The sequence below is a fragment of the Chlamydotis macqueenii genome, chromosome 1 (assembly GCF_036417535.1).
Source record: "Chlamydotis macqueenii isolate bChlMac1 chromosome 1, bChlMac1.mat, whole genome shotgun sequence".
NCBI lineage: Eukaryota > Metazoa > Chordata > Aves > Otidiformes > Otididae > Chlamydotis > Chlamydotis macqueenii.
Window position 1 is genome coordinate 100,210,427 of NC_141556.1, and position 19,700 is coordinate 100,230,126.

The window sequence follows — 19,700 nt, forward strand, 5'->3', positions numbered from 1 at the left end:
ATAAACTTACCTGAACTTACAATCTCTTGACTTTGCAGTGTCCTAATGAAAAAAAAAAAAAAAAGCTAAAGTCTATGGAAGTCACTATTTTTTTTTTTCTTTCTTTTCTTTTTCCTTTTTTTTTGGGGGGGGGGGGCAGTGTGGAGGGAGAACGTCAAAGGAACATGAAGTTCAGAAAGTCAGAATGTAGTTGCATCAGTTTACTGGATCTGTCTGAGATGGAGTTAATTTTCCTCATATGTGGTGTTTTGCTTTGGATTTGTGACTAAGAGCGCTGAAAACACACCAGTGTTTTGGCTGGGTAGTACTTGCACAGCATCAAGGCTTTCTTCTTTCTCTTCCACTCTGTCCCTGCCAGTGAGCACGCCAGGGTAGGCAAGAAGCTGGGATGGTACACAACCGAGGCTGCTGACCCAGATCAATCAAAGGGATATTCCAGGCCATATAATGTCATACTTAATGATAGAAAATAAGGCGAAGGCAGCTTTGGAGAGGTAACCATTGCTCAGAGACTGGCTTGGCATCATTCTACTTGTGTGAGGTGGTGATTGCCTTTGCATCACTTTGGGGTTTTTTCTGTTGTTTGTTTCTCTTCCTCCTTCCCACAGTTGTTAAACTATCTTTCTCTTGACCCACACATTTTCCCAGTTTTGCCTGATTCTCTCCTTCATGCTGCTGGGGGGCAGTGAATGAATGACCCAGTGAAGGCTTAGCTACTGACTGGGGTCGACCAAGCACAATCAATTATTAGGGAAAATATTCTTTAAAGCAGTATCCAAAGTACCATTACAGCTATTTTCCTCCAACGAGTAAGGTGAAGGGAGAAATAAGGAGGCTAACGTGGCACCGACAGTGCCAAATTTAGAGCCTAATTTTAATAAAGTGCATTATTCAAATTAATGAGATTTCAGACAGTCATTTAAATTCCAGAACAGAAATTTAATAGCAGATGTTAACTGAGCTCTATTGTTGAAATTAATTTGTGTGAGAGAGATGAGACGTATAAGAGTAAAAGAGGGAACAGGATTTTGTGGCATAGAAGGAAGCTTTGACCTGTTTATATACAGCTGCAGTAAGACACCAGAAATTTTGCACATGCACAGACGTGAGTGAAAAATACACATATGCACAACTGCAATTGTAATGAAGAGGAACATGCAAGAAAACCTCTTCCTATAAAAGGTCACAAACCTAGCAAGTTTCTAAAAGGGACTGGATATTTACAGGGATGGCAAAAATATCAGGAGTCACTATACTTGGTAAAGATACTTTTTGGGAGATCATATCTAAAGGTTATAGTAGTTTCACAATGCCCATGGTAGTCACGTAACCAGTGCTCTTGTAGAACACAGTCTAGCAAGATGGGAGGTAGGGAGCAAAAGCCATCCATGCTGCACTGATGAGACTACTATTAAAGGCTAAAAAAAAATCATTCAAAGCCTGTTGGAGGTTTATCTTTTTAAATCCAGTATGCTTATACTACATCAATCTCTATTAGTCAGCTCTTGTATTTATTACCGAGACTTCCAGCCCCTCACGCCTTTAACAAAACCCTAGAAATGAAGGTGGTCCTAATTGTCATTATATTTCACCCCAATCAACAACATGAGATCAAATGCTGCTAACGTGAAAATTTGTGCAGCAACCAGTTCTTTCACTTCCTTGTCTTCAGTAGGATTTTTGTTCAAATTATTAAGACTACTTTAATAATGAGAAAATAAATAATATGTAGGGGTGCTGGGACAGATTATCTCACAACTACCGATGAGCATAGCATCTTCACTGCAAGAAAGTGCATGTGTGTTGGGGGGTAACCATGGAAACCCCATCATTTCTTAACATATATTTTGCCTCTTCTTGTACTCACACAATAAACAGTATATTGCACCATTTAGGAAAAAAAATCAAAGCTGACACTGTAAGGGGAAAGGTCAGCTTTCCTGCCTTTCCTCTTGCACTACTGATCCGCTCAACAGCTCAGCAGGTAGAACACAATCTTTCTTTCTACCTTGCTACAGTTCTTAGTTAGAAAAGAGGAGCCTCTTGTGTTTGCTTTGTTTCATTAAAAACAAAAAAGCCACCATGCAATCTCAGCATTGCCTAAAAACAGCAATGCAAAGCATGAAGTTGCATTGGAGAGCCGAAGTTACTGAATCGTATAGTGAGAAAATGGTCTAAAAAACAACCTGATTGGGAAACTTTCAGTTTCATTAAGAAACTAAGTTAAAAGCTACTGGGCAAAAGGGAAGAACTAAGAAAAAAAAAACCAAACCAAAACAAAAAAGAATATCACTGAATGCATTTGGTAGAAGGAATAAGTGTTTTGCAAATAAGCAGAATTTCAGTCCCAACAAGCTCAATGTAACCACTCAGAAAGCGGCAAAGTGAAGTGCCTCATGACACAGACATACCAACCAAACTTTCCGAGAGGAGGAAAGACTACTCAACTCCGATATTTTTTTCCCTGTCGTATACAGAGGAAGCAGAGAAGAGAGCAGTGCCTTTACAAAGTCAGCTACCAGCAAAATTTACACATAGAATTACTCGGTCTCGTTCAATATTCAGTCAACTTCTACCCTTGTAATAACTTATGTTTAAATGAACAATAATCTGTCTTGAAAGACACAGAAGGAAATGGTCTCAATTTTGTTTTATGTGTGTCACCTCAAATGTTAACTGCAGAATGTCAGTTACCTATGGAAAGAAACTGAGAAACTGAGTTGTACTATAGGCAATAACTCTCTTCCTTTTTCTTCCCTAACTCAGTTCTGCCAACTGTATGGTTTTTTTAATCAATAACTTAATTGAAACTTCTATAATAATATTACCATATTCGTTGCTAATTTTGCAAGGCCACAACTATATTCAGGGCTGTGTGTACAATTATCATCATTGCTATCATTTCAGTTTATCCAGCCTACTGCATTAATAATGCAGATAAACTTAACCAAGACCCATAATTCCTTCATCCACTACAATAAAGCAAATGTTTGGCTGGAGCATTAATATAGTAAAAATGTCAAGACTAGAGTTTTCTTCCAATTAAACAGACAGAAGAAAGCTTTCTATTTTTAATTACTCTTTTATATCTCTGATTGAAAAACAGAGCTGAAAATCAGTTCTGGAAAGAGTATCAGCCTAATGAAAAATAAAAACCACCTTTAACAGCCATTGTCTTCACTCAGTCTCATCATATCCAAACTGGACTCTACACTGTTTTTCACTTTTACTTTACCACTGATGAAAGAGGATTTATCCAATTATTATGAGTGAAGTAGCTTTAACTTCCTTTAGATATCCACTAACAAGATATAAAATGACACTTCCCGGACACATCACCAGCACAATAGGGCCTTTATTGATTTTCATATCATGTTCTTCAGTCTGAGATGACTCTCTTGAGGACTCTGCTTCCCAGCAGGAAAAAAAAAATTGCCTTTTCTATGTTTGAATTCAGATCTATTAATGCATCCCTTGCTGGAGACAGTGTCATTTTAGTTCTTTCCCTCTGTAGTTGATGCGTCTACACCTTGCTGGCTCAGTGTCCTAATGGATCTCAGGGTTAGAGGTCAAAGTACGAAAACAAAAAATGAAATTGCTTAGCTTGGGAATCAATAAGAAAAAGACTCTTAACAATCTTTCTAAGGGTAAAATGTGCAACCAACGAGGTGTGATAAATGTGCTCAACCTTGTGCCAAACCTATAAATAGAGTATCACATTCAAAAGAAGTTACACACCAAAAATAAAGATGAAAAAGAGTTAATATTATTGTTCAGCTTGCATTACTGCCATCAGGAAATTCACAGCTGAAGGAACAGATATTACTCCTTTCATTTGTCATTATGAAGGTTTCTGAGGTGCAACACTGACATCATCTCTTCACTATACAATTTAAATGACTAAAAGACAATCTCAACAGTCAAATTACTTCTGATCAGGATAAGTTAGTTTTGGTTATATGTCTGCATTTGCCCATGATTACAAATTCAATCTGGAAAAAAGAAACAGTAATGTGAACTCTTGGAACTGGCAGGAAGAAGCCATGGGGTTCCCACAGCCTTTACTTGAATTTGACAAGTACAGCAGATTAGCTATGTATGTGCAGTCCCTGGCTTGCAGAAAAATATTGATGCGAAGAAACATTTAAATTTCGTAACACAGAAATAGCTATACAAAAATACAACACCTGATGTTTCATACTGCCTAGCTTTACTTAATATAGCACTTACCAGCCAACATTTACAGAGCTTAGATCACCAAAAGATGGAAAGGGAAAGTTAAAACACCAAAAATAATGGTATGGCTCAATTTTTACCAGTCTATCTTTGTAAATGACATAAAATATAATTGCATGACAGTTCTGACAGGAGCTAACTCTAGTTACAAAACTAGGAAATTACTTCACAGCTAAAGAAATAAATTTTAATAACAGACACTAATCATACTGAAAACAAAGCTCTCAAACTTAATCCCTACTATATTCACTCTTACATAAATTCACTCCTCTGTACAAGGATATAGGACAGCATCAATATCTGTCCCAATAGGTTTAACTATCCTTCTTTCCCCATAAAGAATAGCTGTCCTGTGTTTTAAAGACATGATGTGCACACAGTCTACATTAGACAGTTTTGCTTAATCTTGGTCTCCAGTTCTTCTCTCACATTACAGCCCCAGGCCACATAAGTGTTCCTCCTTGTCAACTGGGAGAAGAAAAGATCTGCTGCAGCATCCATAATCATCTAATACAGCAGAGTATCAGAGGCTTTATTTTGGGAGGTTAAAGGGAAGGTCACATCCACATGGACACCCAATGACATTTTACATGTATTCACAGAAATGACTGACAGCCCTTTTTCAGTTATCTCAACACTCAATGGCAGCAAAATTCATGCAGCTGATGGGCAGCTGTGTGCCTTGTTCTTTTCCACAGTACATTTAAAATAGTATACAACTAAGAAAGTGACAAAAACATCAGTTTTCATCTCCATGAGTTGCAGCTCTACCCTACAATTTTAGGAAGAAGGAGAGGCTGGGAGGAGTCAATTGGTCTTAGGACACAAAAAGGAGTGATGTGAGAAGAGTGGATTGGTAATCAGAAGCAATGTGGATACAATTCATCACTGAGCTATTAAAGAGTCCTGCAAAGAACCCTGAAAACCATCATGGCAAAAACACAATCTTTGCCTCTCCACTGCTCAGGAGCAGTGGCCCACAGCCCAGTGTTCTTCACTCCATCCTCAGGATGTTGTTGTGTTCTTTGACTGCATGGCTGTGACCATAAGCAGACAATCTAGGGAGTTCAGGAATGTTCTGTGCACATTCCTGCCTCCCTGGCAAGATTAACAAAGGAGACAATATACAACCTGTCCCTCCCCTCATTTGCCTCTCTTAGCCAAAGTAACTCAGTCACCAAGGTAAGCACTGTAAGAAATGAGGCTCAGGACCTTATCATGAAGGCACCTGGTTTGTTTCTTGACATACATGCACCTGTAGAGTTCTGCTCCCCACTCTCCAATCTACTCAAAAATAAACAGTAGCAGGTCCTTATGAAGGAAGTCCATAGTAAACCAAGATAATGTGACATGTAACAGTGTAACTGTCTATAAACAGATATAAACATATCAGATACAAAAATAAATACTGTAATTTAAATGCCCATTTGCTTCAAACAAATGCCATGCCATACATCCAATACACTGTAACCCAACAATGACAGCCTAGAAGAGTCAATTACTGTCTGTAAAAAAAAAGCCCAAAAAACACACTAACACAAACTAACAAATTGAGAGAAGAGATTTACCACCAAAATTAAGGGAGCTGTCTGCTTTTCTCCCGTAGTGCTATGAGCTTGAGACTTTGGAGGGGTTTTTTTATACTTGTCTGATTAGCTGCACTGAACATTTCTATGTGATTCACTTTGCATTTTCTTGGCAGATCACAGGCATATTGCAGAATTCATTGTGAAACTCCTGGTTTCTTAAAACAAAAGATCTTCATCTCAAAATTGCACTGCCTTCCTTATAAACATGTGGACATGGCGCACTGACCTGTACATAGAATTCAGAGCCAGGGATTTGTAGGGACGTTAGCCTCCTCAGCCCTCCAGCTATCATTAGTAATCCTTTATCACCTGTAAACACTTTCTTCCATAGCATAACACAGTACAGCAGTGTTGTGGTTTAATATCAGCAGGAAACTAAACACCACACAGCTGCTCACTCACTCCCCTTTAGTGGGAGGGAGGAGAGAATTGGAAGAGAAAAAAAGAGAAAACTCATGGGTTGAGATAAAGACAGTTTAACAGGTAAAACAAAAGCCATGTGTGCAAGCAAAGCAAAATAAGGAATTTATTTACTACTTCCCATTGGCAGGCAGGTGCTCAGCCATCTCCAGGAAAGCAGGGCTCCATCAAGCATAATGGTTACTTGGGAAGACAAACACCGTCACCCTGAATGTCCCCACCGTCCTCCTTCTTCCCCCAGCTTTATATGCTGAGCATGATGTCATACGGTACAGAATATCCCTTTGGTCAGTTGGGGTCAGCTGTCCCAGTTGTGTCCCCTCTCAATTTCGTGTGCACCCCCAGCCTACTCGCTGGTGGGGTGGTGTGAGAGGCAGAAAAGGCCTTGACTCTGTGTAAGCACTGCTCACCAGTACCTAAAACATCCCTGTGTTATCAACATTGTTGCCAGTACAAATCCAAAACACAGCCTCATACTAGCTACTATGAAGAAAATTAACTCTATTCCAGCCAAAACCAGCACATCCAGCAGAGTTTCCCTCTCTGGCCCTTGTCTGATTCACCATAAGCCAGAGAACATTGGCAATCTTTGTAGCACGGGCTCTGAATTTAATTTCTAAGTGACTGAATTTCCTGGATCAAAAGAAAAGCTTTGTATGAATTCACATGCGCTCTACAGGCCACAAACCTCATACTGTTGCACTATCTATGTAATTTATACAGAAGCATACAGTCAGCCTTACAAAATCGTATTTTTAGTAACTCAGTTGAAGGTCTGTTGTGTTATTAGCACCAAATGATTAATTAACCATGTCCATAAATTATATGTCATTGACATTTACTAGGACATCTATGGCTTCTTGAGGGGATATTTGCAGTTCAGTTCTGCCGGCAAAATGCCTGCTGAGAGAAGACAATCCCCGTTTTGGCCAGGATAGTGTACAGAATGTGCACGCAGCAGGAACTTGGCAACAATGACTTGGCCAATTGATTAAATGTGAGCACTGACCAGCAGGTGTCTTTTTAGTGTGCTTTGAACGGCTTTCCATAAAGCCTTGTGCTTCACAGTAGCTGAATACACATCAGTTTGGTCATACATCAGCATGTCAGGATTCTTTGCTGCAAGATGAAAGCAACACTTGTTTGCAGATCTGAGAAGTAATAGCTCCCCATGCCTCAGATTTTAGATATTTCCTCAGGAGATCTCTCAAAAATTAATGAGTTACAAAATAAAAGACAACAGAAATCTACTCATTTGAGTCCACTTTGATGAGGCAAATGAAAAACAGTTTGATTTGGGGCTTTTCCTCCCTTTTCCTTCCTGTTTTACAAGTGAAGGACCAGAGGAGTGCTGGCATACTAGTCAACTCTTCACTGAAAACTGTCATTGGGCATCTGAAAACTGTCCGTATGTTTCTCTGTTGTACCAATAGCTTTCAGAAGACAAAACTACTGATGTATACCTCTCTCACACTCTTTTGACACACAGTTTGCCAAATTTGCTAAAAAGCTTCAGGCAAACCTTTACAGTGAGGAAGACCCATGGCATGTCAGCTTATCTCTGAAGTTTACTGAATTCTTTCTAGATTCCCATGACACAGACTTCCTATTCAAGTCCACAAAAGACCTTTCAGTAGTGTATAACATGCAAAACCACAGAAAATTTAAGTCTTCAGTGACAGTTCAGGAAATTAAATATTTCAGGCATTCACTCTTTGTTGTGGTACTTTAGCAAAAACTAACTTTTTATGCAACATGATTTTTAAAATACCAGCAATATAACTCCCACTCAAATTAGAGTTCGGAATATCTGACTGAAATTTCTGTGGATAGAGAGGTGTTATTTGGAATTGGCATTTAAAAAAAAAATTACACAACTGTAATCTCTGTACCTTTATAAGGACAACACTTCCAGTAAAAGGAGCCACAATATTGTCAGTTTCATAGCAATACCAAAGTCCCAGAAGCAAACTATATTTCCACTCTAACTCCAGATTATTTCAGTTACACCATTGTCTGTCCACACCTTAGCCTGATAAATTTGGTCCTTCTGTAAAGGCATCACTTTAAAACACTTGTTTCCCGCATACAGAAAAGACCTTGCATGTGATAAACTGACATTTTGTAAATGATAAAAGGAAATGTGCTTCCACTCAATATGTAGTTTGAACGCCCTGATACAGAAACAGGAACTTACTATTACTTCAAAGGGAATGACACAGAGAAGAAATAACTAAACTATCCAGAGTTACAACTGATGATAAACATATTTTGTGGATGGATCAGTAAATGTCTCCCACGTGACATGACAAATCCATGCCTACTTTAGAGATTCAAGTGAGACATAACCACAGAGGTAGTTTTATCTTACATCTTTGTGATTTTTTGTTTGTTTTTCTTCATAAAGGTAGTACTAGTCACTACCAAAGATAGAGCACTAAACTAAACTAACTTTGACTGTTACCCTGTAGGCAAATCACCATTTTCTGAAGTTCAGGGACATCCTCAAAGTATTCATAATATACAAATCAGATTGGAAAGTAGCTCGTATAAAAAGCGAGAAAGTTGTTGAGGAAGAGGTTGTCAGCTCTGCCAGTAGCACTGACCACCTTTACACAGTCATGTATTTTACCTTTTGTTTAGAACCTCAAATGCTAGAGTACATTCATGGAAGGAACATGGCACTAGGGCAAAATACAAGACTGCTGCTCAAGATAGGCAAAAAAGTAGGGGGATAGTGACCACTGCTCCACACATGGTGTCACCCAGTAGCAGCAAGGATCCTGCAAGCATGAAACTGGCATTCTGGGCTGTGAGGCTAGCAAAGGTAACACCACCAGAGGAAGCTGGCTACAAGATTTACATGCAACTCTGACCCTGCTCTTACTCTCCCTCTTTTTAAACAGTAATGTAGCAGCCATCTCCCCTGCCCTCTCCTCTGAAATGGGGCCTATACTCAGGTACATTTGAGATCTAAATTTTACACAGCTGTTCAATACAACTGAAAAAAAAAAAAAAGAAAAAAAAATCAAGCTAAAAATCTTAACCTTGACAGGCACATCAAGGGCTTGTAATCTTCCAAGTAATCACTTCTGTTTCTGTTTCAGACACCAAGCACAAGCAGCACTGAACCACAGAGTCTGAAACACACAATAAGGAAGCTGAGGGCTTTTGACCCACCTCTTTGTCATGTAATTGTCACCATTGAGCCTGGCTGTAACTCCAACTTCCAGTTTAAGATCTGGGCAGCCTTGCTACTCATTCAAAATATGTCTCTGGCTTGACACGAGGTACTGTACCAAAACCACTGGAAAGTACTATCTAGAATATCATTATAAATACAGCCAGAAGTATTTTCACCAACACAAAAGGCTGAAAATATCCCTGAGGTTACAGTTTCCGTAACTAACTGAATCACATCAGCAGTCTTATTTATAAGCTGGGAAAGGATTTAGAAATGCTTGACCTTCAAGACTCAGAGAAAGATGCAGCTGTCCTCGTTACCATTTGAAACTTCACTGCCACTTGCTGAGGCAGATTTAATGCATCCTCCCAGCTTATCAGCAGAAATGGTAAATAGTCCACATTAATCAGAACATACCCATCTCATCTCTGTCTTTTGGGGATGAAGGACCATTAGGGAATCAAAACCAGATAAAGCAGAACTTCAATTACTTGAAGCTTCTACTCTGATTCAGCCTGAATTATCCTTCTGTTCCTCACAGAAAAAGGGTGGAGAAAGTTATTTATTTTCTGAGATATTCCCATTAAAAAACAAGAGCAGCACAATACATTCCCATTTCCTTATCCAATTTTTAAAGCACATAAGGGCAGGCAGATGTCAACATGAGAACTCTGTGTTTCCTGGATTTTCAGCACACAAACCCTGCTCTTTACTCTGCACTTCTAAAATCTAAGAACAGGTGAAGTGATTTTAGGTAAGTCAAGCAAGAAGAAAAAAAAAAGCAAGGGTTTCTAGCTTTTGTTCTATGTCTTTTCTAATGAATTTGACAACCACTGTAATTCCCAATTCTCAAAATTAGCTGAAGTTTAGAATATAAGCAGCCTAGATATGGTATGTACCCAAGCCATTATCAAATATGTAGCAAGTTCCTAATACAACAACTGGTTTGAACCTCAGTGACCTTGCACTGAAGATCAGAGCAAACGCTTATAATGCAAGCACATTACGGTGGGTTTTTTTTCTGATTTTAAGACTTTAAGCTTAAATAAGATTTAATCAATGCATATTTCCCAAGAAACTGTAACTACATTATTTCAGAAAACTCAGTGCAGGCATACAATATTGTTTTAGGCAGCCAGAAAACAGCTGGAAAACCGTGGACTTGCATCTCATACATTTTTACTTGTACAATGCAGTACAATAAGGACTACGGAACACTCCTTTTCACCTTTAATAAAAATAATTAGTTTGGCTTCTCTTCCTGCACCTGATAACATTCTGCAATTCTTACTCATATCTCTGGTACCTTACTGAAGCAAAAGTCCTGATAAGCTCAGCTTAAACCCTCCAGGCTAAGATACTTTTATGACCCAAAATGAAGCAGCAAAATGTGGGAAAAAAAAGCATGGAAATAAAAAGACTAGTTGTATGTGATATTGTCTGTAGAATCATACTCTTACTTTAACCACCACTCGCTGCTTCCTAGGTACTAAGCAAACAGCAAGGAGCCAAATCTAAAGCAAGTCACATAAAATGACTCCATGCAGCCAGTCAGAATTCAGAGTGGCGACATGTTTATTTCCTACATGTCATTAGATGCAGTGAATGCTTACAGTATCTGGATTTGGTCTTATGAAATCCGAAATAGTAATGTTTGTTTCCACAGGAACTCAATGCAACACATATCACAACTGTTGCAACATTTCTCGATAGGAGCAAAATAAATTTTTGTCACCCTACTACAGTCCAGAAGGGAGGAACAATTCCTGAAAAAGTCATAATGTAAGAAATTCTCCAAAAAGACTAACAGCACCTCACACTGCTTAAGTAGCAGTTCACATACTTCCTCAAATGTATAACATTTTAAAAGAGTATAAAATGTGCAACTTTCAAAACTCTATTCAGAAATATCAATCAAAAGAAAGCAAGAACAGTGGCATACCTCTAAAAAAAAAAAAAAATCACCTGTCCTCTCAGATTCAATCATCTAGTTTGAAGAGTCTGACATGATATAAATCCATCCAGAAGGAGACATAGTAAAGCCACATCAAGTAACACTGTGATATTCTGATAAAATATCATATATAAGTATACACATTACACATTGAGAAAAAGTATTTCTTTACAAATGTCCTATTCTTTACAATGGGAAACAATCATGTTCGCATCTTACAAAGTATTCTGCTTACCACAGAAAGAATTGATGGAAAAGACAAACACATGTATTGGATTGGGGGTGGGTTGTGAGTGCTGTCATTCAAAACCCAGTTATTCCTAGGAAAAAGAATGCTGTCTGAATCTCCAGCTTGTAATGTGCTACTTGTAATGCTACTCGCCCCAGGCTTGCTGTCTTAGTTTAGCCCCACTCAGGACCAAGCTACGCAGTCTCTCGCTCACTCCCCCCACCCTCCTGTGGGGGAGGGAGGAGAATTGGTAAAGAAAAGAAGCCAAAACTCGTGTCCGGGGGCAGGTAGCATTTATGGTGCTGCATGCACAAGCAAATTGCACACTGAAAGGCAGCACTGGGGAGTCTGACAAATTTATCCATTTGCATCCAGAAAGTAAATCTCTCATTTCTTGGTAGAAAAGTTTTTTTTCAGAGCTTGCTTTGTGTATTTGCAGGGCTGTTCTTCAGAGTTTTTTTTCTTATAGTTTGATGTTCGTCTTTAGGCTGTGACAGTTTTACTTGCAAAGGGTTAATCATGTGTCCCCAGCCTATACTGAAACAGTTACGGCCACTACCACCAGTTATAGATGTGTCCGTTTACTACTTATCTAGCCAGAGGAGGTAAAACAAGGCACACAGAGTGTAACACTGCTTTGGTTTTTTCCTCTGTATTTAACACAGATATATCCTCAACAACCAAAAGAGTCTGGGGATACTCAAATGGACTGGGTTGGAAGCAACTACAGTTTTCCTTCCTTCCTTAAAGCAGAGCCGTATGGCAGAATGTACAAGTGAGACGAAGCCGAAGCTGCGCTCTGCCTTGTGAGGAATTCCGCCCCTCTATGGAGATTGCCTCTGGAAACACCCCCACGCACAGTGCTTCTGTACTCCTTGTGAAGATCTTTGCTTTAGAGCCATTATCGCTAAGTCTGCTGATGGACGACTACAGCCTGGAAAAAATTATTTATTTAAAGCAATTTACCTGACAAATATTGACATTTGCTTCAAATTCCTTTCAGCAGTTTTATTATCCAGCCAGCTCCACAGACTGTCCAAATTCAGCAAATAATTCTTTCAACACATTCTTTTCACAACTCCTGAACTCTTATTTAGGAATAATTTTTATTATTTGACTAGCACACCTGTCAAACAAGTATTTTGCCCCCACCTTTGGTGTAGTAGTACTACAAAAGCAGAGGGAAGACCACACATGACTGCAGCTCTACAGGATGTCTCCCTTCATTTCATATTCAGGAAGGGCTATAAACCCTGTAAGGCTGTAAGCACGCACCAGAAATACGTATGCAGAAGTGCCCTAGTTAAAATTAAGACCACAGGGTAAATTTGATGTAGGATTCACTAGCTAAAACCAACCTCTGCCATCACTCACATAGAACAAAGGAGCACAGTCACTATTCTTCACTCAAAGATGATGTGCTTGTGTAGCAAACTTACAGCCTTCTTCCAAACTGGAAGCGGATCCCATCACATACATCAACCTGTGATTATTCTGGTTATACAGACCTGGGGCCTGAAAATAACATTAATTCAGTCCTTACCTCTACTGGAAGATATATAATGAATCTGATTCTACAGTGTCACCTCTTGTGTCATCACTTATCACAAGTATCACCAAGTATATGCAACATGCAAGCAAATTAATACCATAACTTTTTTAAAGAGTCATATAAGATCAAGCAATTGCAAAAGCAGCAGGTCAGTAGAGCATTTGTACCACTATTTTTAACAGGGAGTTTTTCCTGATGTCACTAGGAGATACTATCAGGGTAAACAAGAAGCAAGCACTCTTTTCACTACAGATATCCAAGATTAACTATTGTACAGTGTAGAGAAAAAGTTAAAAGGCTAAATATAAAAACTGAAAGGAAACTTACTGTTTTGTATTGCTCTGCTCTATCACCACTCCACTACTAGAACTCGAATGTAAAGAATAACTGGAAAGGCAGCCACATGCATTTTTCTGAGTTGTTACTTCCTCTATCCCTCCTTGTAACAAGTCAGCAAAAACAAACTGGTGTACCAGCGTACAAACTGAAGCACTCTTTTCTTGTACTTTCAAGTTCAACCCTTTTTGCCTGAGGAATTCTCTTGGCTCACGGGTTTGATGTCAGCCCTTGATTGTGTTTTGATGTTTCTGCAGATCTACGATTGAGTTCAATTCTCAGCAGTCAAAACAGACATTTGTCATCCTGTATGCATCAAATTTCCTGTGGCACACTGCCCACTTAATCATGCAGGCAAGGGGAGCTTTGACAAAGCAAGGGGCTGTCTGCAAGCCACTGTGACCTAGCATGTGTGGAGTCACATGTAATTACCATTACTTATAAGGATCACTCAGGGCTTCCTGGAGTTGCTGTACACCAGTTCAACCACGTCAGAGTGTTTGAGTAAATATTTGCACGCAACAAGGAGCTGTTGAGAGGGTTTTGTCTACAGCCACAGCCCCCAGTACATGAAATATTCAGCACATGAAATGTCTCCAGTGATGCAGAGTGGTAGGTTTTCACTCTGATTTGATTAGCAGTGATGATTCTTTCATGAGGTGTGACTGTCCTTCTAGATTAGCATCAGCCCAGATTCCATGCAGCAGTCACGGAAAAAAAGGAGCTGGGAAAATAATAGGCTAACATGTTACAAGGGTTACTTTGCAGAGTCTCTACCAATTATGAGATTTCTTGTTAAAAGACAATGCTGGAGTCTAAATCTTAATTTAAAAAAGCATTACTATGTAGAACTCTAAATTTAAACACAAATACAAAACTCAAATCTCAATACTGGTAAGAGTTACCCAGAAAAAAAAAAACAACAAACCAACAACATAGATTTAATTCAGGGAATGTCTTAACATGCCACAAAAGAGACATCAATTATTTACCCATAAAAAGCTAGAAACATTACACAGGAAGATGTGCTTTCATATTAAGCATAATGATAATCTCCTAATGAACAGTGCAGAACTAGTTATTTATAGTGAATCAACATTTAGTTGCACTGCTTCTAAAACATTTTCACCGAAGTATATCTCATCACTATGCAAGCAATTGGTAATTTTCAATAATGATAATGTGATTTTGGTGGCATACTTTTAATACCAGCAATTTAAACTATTCAACCATGGTAACATTCCCATATTATTTCTATAATGTAGCACTGAAATTCTGAACCTGAATCTAAAAGAAGCAAGCAAATTTTTCAGGAAAACACAGTTTATCGACCCAAGTGATGTAGCTGGAACTGAGAAAAAAGGGCTGATATTCCTAAAAGCCTTTTTTTTTTTTTTGCCAATCTGATCAGTTGCTTTTACAAACCTCAGTTTAGACACATCTCTCTTAGACAAACTGGCTTTTGGGAAGATTTGAAACTCTGTAGCAAGCATTTTGCCTTAATATGAAAAGCTAAATATGCAGGTATTTAAAAAAAATCCAAAACCACTAATCTCCCAGATGTAATCTTGGTATGTATACCATTATTGACTGTACTAAACCAAATGTAAAGTCCGTACACAACTTTACAGGCACAGAAAACAAAAATTCTGAGGGCTATCAGATGTTGAATTTTCACCGTGCATCAACAGCAGTTATTTAACCGAAGAGGTTTCTGTAATTTTCTCTGAATAGGAAAACTGACAGTATTCAATAGCTTCTGTTCTCTGCTTCCTCTGTGTGGGCTTGTATTAAAAAACTAAACAGAGAAGGTTTTCAGTTTCTGAAGGCCAACTACTTTCCCCTTGAAACAGCTTTAGAAACTGGATGTCTCAGAATCTACTTCAACAATTGTTTTAAAACAATCAAAAGCTGGTTTTGAATTCGTAAGACTTCCCTTTCCATGAGCAAGTTCATCAATACAGTGCTACAAAAGCAGCAACCAGGAGAGGAGAGGATCCTGTCATGCTACTAAACGCAACTTCTTCTTACTGCACCAGAGGCCCTCGACACGATTCCGGTTTTACACATATCTTTGATTTAAATCAAGGTGACAGGATGAGGCAAGTTACACCCATGAGAGATACTACACCTGCCTAGTACTCCAACTAGCAATTTTATTTTCCTCATTAGATCAGCAATGGCAATGTGGAAAACCGAGTGACACAGGACTAAAATTAAGAGATCAATTATGGTAGTCATCAGGTGCACGCTAAACCGCTATTATTATCACTAGGCTGATTGTTGCGTAGTAAACACCAAGACAAATAAACTGTACTATTTTTTGTACTTTCCTGACTTCCAGTATTACACTTTATACTTACTGCTGTGCATACAGTAAGGTTACCTACATACAGAGAACTGACCAGATTCCTATTATGCCTTGTGGCCAAAGACCACAGAAAGAAGGACTAAAGCTACATGCATTGGCTCTCAGCCTCACACAGATTTTACTACATTACACACATTAAGTGTCATTTAATTCTCTCTCTATTTCCAGCCAATTCTTTCAGGACAGATAAAGTACCAGGAGCCATTGATCATCCTTTCCTCAACCTTCAAAACAATGGAAATTGGGATAAGTGTATGCTCTTTTGATTACACTAAATGATTTGATCTATCACCATGAACACAAGAAGCTTCTCAAACTGCAAAAGAGCATACAGTTTTTACTTTGTAGAAACAGCTACAGGAATGCCATTAGCAACATCAGAAATCACTAATGATGACGAATGCTAAGCCTGGAAATTCTACAAGATGCTAGTTTTGAAAAAAACGGCTGAAATCTCCACTCTCTGATAAGCAAGACTTTTTGAACTGTCTCCAAAAAGCAACATGCAGAAATGAAGACACTTAAAATTGCTAATGAAAAGTAAGGAACAGAGTAAATAGGAGAAGCTTGAGTCACTGGACTAGAAACAGACAAATACTCTCTAGCAGAATGAATCAGAAAATGAAAGTAAACTGAGTGGATCACCCAGGACAAATTTTCCAAAGATTTCATGCTCTGAAACATACCAATCTCTCAAAAAGATTGTGTGAACATTATTGATGTTTTGATAAAATTTGTACGAATATTTTCTAAGTTTTTGTAAACAACACTTTGTATAAAACTTGTACAGTTGTGTAGGTTGGTTAGGAAGGACAGAGTACCTGCAGAGATTTCTCATATCCTTCTCATTACTATACCTGGATTTATCTTATGTTGCTCTGAAAATTCATTTCTAATTGATAGACTGAATTCTCAACTTCTGCTGGGGCAAGTAGGAACAGTGGCCCTAACAGGAGTAGCAACAACCTTGAACAGTTGTTTAATAAAAATGAAACACTCCAGTGATAAAATACTACTAAATAAATCATCTGCATTCCAACATTACCTAAACTTCAGCACAGGTTTACATTTTATAAAGTCTGAATACGCTGAGCATGTGGATTACAGAAAGGTAAGACTCAATAAAACAGCAAGTTAATTCTAGCTTTTTCCCATCCCCTTATCATAAGCAGAGGTACATATGAACTCCAATAGCATTGAAAGCCACAACAGATAAAAGAGCATTTTCTGGAAAGCAACGTCCAGATACTGAAGCATCAAAAAAAAAAAAAAAAAACCCCAAACAAAATAAACCATAGCTGGAGAAGACTGAAGGCTGTCCTGATTTTGACCAAGGTGCTTTTGTTGTTATTATTTTGTTTATATCAACTAAAAAATCCAAACCAAATCAAGCAAACAGGTTTATAATCAAATTAACAGGCACACTGACTACATCCCTTGTCCCTGAAGTACGAGGCAATCATCATATAATCCTCCCTCACCATAAAATGCTCCTGAATTAAAAAACAAAATCAAACCAAAACAAAACAAATACACACATACCAAACAACCTAGACGTAATCAAGCTTAATGTTCAGATACATGCTTTTTATTTGAAGTTTGAGGCTTGGTCTATTACAAATAGGAGTCACTCAGGAAATATGAATTGGAAAATTTGTTTCAAAGGGCAAAGACAAACAAGTTCATCTCTACTCTCAGCCTCCCTGCCAAATTTAAAAACCTGATAATCTTTCTGCCTCTTTGTGAGGTTTGTAATATTTATTATGTTGGTATCATATAAAAATTTTAGAATGGTGTCACTAACAGAGATCTTAAAAACAAATTTAAAAAAAATCCTTTTAAATATTTTAAACTAAGTCTTTTAAAACAGTACCACTAGCTCTATAATACAAATACATAAATAAGTTTTTCCACTGGTATAAGCCGAAGCTCAAAGATCCAAGACAGACTATGTTATTTTGCCTGTATTCTATCAAAGCAAAGGGTTTTTTTTCTATAGTGTATTTACAGCTACTCTGTGTAGTTCCTCTCTACTAACAAGCAATGTAGTTCTCTCTCCATCAGAAAAATTATTTTGCAGATTATGCACACATTACATAACCTCTAGAAAAAAAAAATGTAGGTACCTTTTAGCTAACGAGTATTTAGAAAGAAAACAATAATTTAATGACTAAAAAATAAAAAGGGAAAAATACATCTTACTCTGATCATATTAGCATCTAGGAGCTTCTCTAAAATTTCGCCAGTGTATTACCCAACTAGGATCTTAACTCAGGCACAAACCTATAAATTAAATTAGTGGCTAGCCAAGGCTGGCAACTATTGAGTCGGAAAAAGTGCATGGGGACTTTTAAAAAGAGGAAGAATGCATACTGAGCAACTGCAGGTAACAGCATGCAGACTGATTCAGTCTCTTAATCTGGCCTGTCAGGTTTCAAGATTTAGCTTGATCTCTTGAATTAATTTCTTAATGACATGAGGGGTTTTGATAGCAGAGGTGAATCACAATTTTCCTTTATTAGGTTGAAACACCTCTATCATTGTAAACTCAGATGTTCATCTCCCAATTTTACTCTATTTCAACTAAAAATACTAAAAACCACCAAAAAAATGAAAGTTAAGAAGCTGAGTAGAAATGCCAGCACAAGGACTGAAAGACTTGAAAGTCAAAAATGAAGATCAAAAACCAGAGAGGAACAAAATAAAATGAAAAAAAAAAAGCCAAACCAACCGACATGAACTGTACTACTATCATACACTAGGAACCTCTCTGTTGGGCTAGCCTAACTTCTGAGCTTTTCTAAACCTTCATAATTAATACAGGCCTAAGAAAGCTAATATAATTTTACTTTATTTTGCATTGAGTCTTCACTGGGAAACTTTGCAAATGGAGAAGTATGAAAGCAGTTTAAAAAAAAAGGCCTTTGCGTGTGAACCTTGTGAAAAATAAAGGTTGAAATTTCAGATAATTTTTGGAACCCTCTGAACATGAAAGGTTTGATGTTTGCAAGATACCAGATATGAGACACCACAAGCCTAGCCTTTTTCTCCAGTAATTTACAGCAAATTTAACCTTATCAGTATTCAGAACCAACTCTAGTAGGGAGAAAAAAAACAATACCGTAGAAATATAAGAAGAAGGGGAGATAAAAGGAGAGCAGTGAGGAAGAAAATCATGTCATGTCTTAATTGAACTGAGGATAAGATAGGGAAGGATGACATGGCCTGCAGCTATGGGAAAACTCTTCTCATGATCTAGCGTGTATGTTGAGTAAGGATGGAGACTCCCCAATACATGTCACATTTAGAGGAAGTTACTGACAAACAGGTTTAGCAGCATGCAAAGCACAGCAGTTGCTGTATTCTTGTTAAAGTTGAATGAATAATTTGCCATGAATAATATGTCTGACAAACTTAGTGTCTCTCTTTTCATCATGTTCCTAGAATACTGTGAATGGAATTGCATTATTCAAATGTATCTGAATCTCTTTGCAGCATTTCCCTACGTAGGGCTCAGCCGCCAATATTCAGAGGGTTTCTGAGCTGTGTTCAAAAAAAGATAATCTGGTATTTTTCCATTTCCTGACTGGATGAACAAACATAACCTACTTCTGAGAACAGACATGCACAAGTATTTAAAAATTTATTTCCGTGAGTAACTGGCTATGTGACACATTCAGTGAGGGGAAAAAAGGGGATACGATGAACATGAGTAGGACTGCCTTACAGACCACTTTAGTGACAAAAAGTTTACTATACAAACTTAACTACACCAAAACCAACACATATTACTATATGCTGAAAGCAGATCTTTCTAGTAAAATTTCCA